The 3,691-nt window shown below is 31.7% G+C and overlaps 1 long non-coding RNA gene across 1 annotated transcript; it reads left to right on the forward strand.

Annotated features, from left to right (window-relative positions):
• Positions 1–1,307: 1,307 nt before the first annotated feature.
• Positions 1,308–1,904, forward strand: LOC101243535. The gene is made up of 3 exons (XR_182185.4): positions 1,308–1,431; positions 1,691–1,722; positions 1,786–1,904. It is a non-coding gene; the product is annotated as an uncharacterized LOC101243535 (long non-coding RNA).
• Positions 1,905–3,691: the final 1,787 nt, after the last annotated feature.

The following is a 3,691-nucleotide window of genomic DNA, read 5'->3' on the forward strand; positions in this document are numbered from 1 at the left end:
TTCATTTAACTTGGTGAGTGACCACCATAATACTATTTTACCACGGTGGCCACATAGGTTACCGCGCCAGTCAATAAAATCATCACCTGTGGGGAAAGATGGGACACTTTTTAATTTTATATTTTCGTCCCATTTAATAGTAAACGAACATCATTCAAAGAATTATAAAACCGTATACTCACGACTCCCAATGACCGGTGTTGTTTAAAACACGATTAGGATATTTAGATATTATGTGCTAAAGGTGTTCCATCTCCCTCCACTCTACTATTATCTAGATTCTTTAAAGACAAATTTCGTTGCGGAAGTTTTGAATAGTATTATATCCTTTAGAGTCCTGATTTCATTATTTCTCATACAAAACAACTAACCCTGCTACAGCAGATGTTCGAACTAATGTCTATGCACTGCTGCTTTATTACACGAGTGTTGGAAATGTTTAAACTTACTAGACAAATAACTGCGCAAATTTACTGATATATAAATAAATATAGATAAAACACTAACCAAATGATTGTGAATTTTATGGATCGTGATAAAATAAAACATTATAAAATATTTTTAAAACGGCAATTTTCGTAATTCTGCGAGTTTTAGCGTATAGAACTATTTTTGATTGATTTTCAAAATACACAAACGCCTCGGTATAGACTGAAAGTATTACTACAAGACTGAAGGTGTTACTACAATTGCATCGCTTGAGTATAAAGTAACTATTTCGAAACACATAAAAATGTGCCGTGTAACTTGTACTTTAAAGATACCGTAACAGTTTTGGTATTAAATATACATATAGTAGTGTAGTGTAAGATGGGGCTGTTCAATCCATTCTATTTTCCCTTGCCATTAAGTAGTAAATAAAGATAAAAGGGTGGGGTAATATGGGACACTTTTTAATTTTGTTTTCTCGTCCCATTTGGTGGTAAACGAACACCATTCAAAGAATTATAAAACCGTATCTTCACGACTCCAATAGACCTTTGGTAATTGTTTAAAAGTTAAAACACGATCAAGATATTTGAATATTATGTGCTAAAGGTGTCCCATCACTCCTCACCCTACTATACAGACCTTCAATACATAACATGTCCTGATAGTTCTATATAGATATGTAATGTTAAGGCGCTACATGTCCAAGCCATGGTGCAAAATGAATACCATCTCACATTTCGTCAAATCATATGTCGATAATTTCTCGTTGCATCAGCCATTTGACACCACTAATGTGTAAACGGATTTTTCTTCGAAACAAGTCGAAAAGAAAAAACGAAAAGGGATTAAAAACTACATGAGAATACCGTCCATTCATTATTTCAAATCTACATCAGCCATGGATCGAAAACTTCTTATCTGCCTTCTTCTTGTTGGTCTAGTCGCCGCTGTTCGTTCTTGCACCACTGAGAATTACGACGTTATGTTCTCTCGTTCTGAGTAAGTTCTTTTGAAAGAAATTATTAAATATACCTGCTCACTTATGTGTAACTTTGTGTGTGTGACTTTTTGTGGAAATTATTAAGCAAATTTTATTACTTCTGCATGATGGCGTAGAGCCGTAAAGGTAGGCTATACTGTATAGCGATTATCGTTTTATAGGCGGTAAACGTAAAGTGTAGACTATATACCGCATAGGCTAATCCAAAATCGGGCAATTTCCTATTGAGTTACACTTAGTTATTTTTTTTCTTTACAGCTCTTCTTCTATCTCTACCCCAGAAGCCGATGGTAAGATTTGATTATATTTCCAATTTATAAAGATTAATGCAATGCCTTGTTTTTTTTATGTAGAGCTGTGCGACATGTTCTCCGAAATGGTCTCCGCCAGGATGGCCGATGACTACTAAACACAGCAGCAAAATGTTGACGATAAAAGCAATGTAATCAATAAAATCCAAATTACAACGCAATTGTAGTATTTAAATTCAAGCTTGAACAAAAAGGATAAAAAACAACTATTGTTCAAGAATACGCATAGAATATGTACATATAAACGCGCCCGTAAAGTAAAAGCAATTACATGTCATATGTGTCAAAAAAAAATACTTTTAATTAAATAAATACCGTTTATTTTACCCCGAGTGGCGGTACACATACATACAAGATACAAAACGAGTTTTGTTTTCTACACCCCTTTGTCGCAACCAATCGGGGTTACAGTTGCTACAGCGTGTGAAGCGAATATTTAGGTATATTTCATTAACGCGTTTGTTTTAAAATTAATTTAAAATGTCATTCCGCATTAGTTAAAATTTTACACCCCGTTTTTATCTCTTACATTAACATAACAGTTTACATAACCATTTAAAAGTATTTTTTTTTGCTAAATAATGTACGTGTAACTGAAATGTTAAAGTAAATAATAAGCGGCGACGCCAAATTTCGTTTGTAAATATGAAACAAAGTTATAATGCATATGTTATAGTAAGAAAGTATTATTACGTTGTGGTAGAATATGTTTACCTTCATTGATAGATAATATACACAATATTGCAATCGTTGTATACTTTTATAGTAGAGACGAATTGTTGGAGCATTTTCCGCATTACTAATTTATATATTCGCGAAAATATGCCGAACGAATACCAGTTTCAGCCATGAAAAACTTAGAACAAAAGTAAATTGTATAAACTTATAAAAAAGATTTAGGTTTTTAATACTATAGGTTTTGCAGCTGTGCTGTTCTCTATTATTAATGCATCTAAATAAAACAAATTATTCCTAGCATGTAAATAAAAAGTTGTATTTATTGTGTACAGTGTGAAAACTAACACGACTGTTATATTTTACAAAGGTATGGCGTCCACAGTTAAAAGTTTGTTAACAAAGTGCTTGCGCACCTGCCATATTCTGCATAGACTTGATGCTTAAATGATTTTAATGTCAGGTTTATGTTCGTTCTTTCATAGCAATAATCATGTTGCTTTAAAATGTAATGTTTTTTACCGATTTAAAAATAATTATATTTGCATTATGATATATAATTAGAAAGATAGAACCAAGTGAATTTGCAAAAAAAATCTTTTAACTTAATTCTGCTGGGCATAAATAATTTAGTATAGCTAGCTGTGTAAAATTTTTCAACTGTGTTACCTCTTATGTTTCAGGTGCTAGTGTTTATATTCAACTGTTTAGTAATGTTTTACATATTTCGGATTCTTTAATATTATTTAAGAACTTTAAAATGAAAAACAATTTGTAATAAAACCAACTTTTTATCACAAATTTACAAGTAAGTGATTTTAAAAAATTGTTTATTTGGTATATACGCCTATATATATGTATTCTTATACATATTTTATATTAACTAAAACAATGTCGGTTATGGTGCTTGTTTACAACATAATGATGGCACATAATTGTGATATAAGTAATTGGTTTGCAAAATAGCCTTTTACAGTTCTTAAAAGTCCTATATATGCCGGGCAGATATTTTTATAATATGCCAATACAAATATACAATTGTTAATAGCCATGTGTCAAAGCAAAAAATTTGCATCCATTGGTAAAGAACCATGCATATTTTAATGCAAAATTACGTCTGCTGCTCTTTTAAACAAGGCATGCTGCATGTATAGAGAAAGAAACGCCCACAGACTACGTCAATGCTATGGTGTTGTCTTAAAATCAGAATAAATTTCATTTTCAGATTACTGTTGAAAAATGAAAGTTACTGTGTGTTTTGGAAACATCCGTG

Source organism: Ciona intestinalis, unplaced genomic scaffold, assembly GCF_000224145.3.
Source record: "Ciona intestinalis unplaced genomic scaffold, KH HT000068.2, whole genome shotgun sequence".
NCBI lineage: Eukaryota > Metazoa > Chordata > Ascidiacea > Phlebobranchia > Cionidae > Ciona > Ciona intestinalis.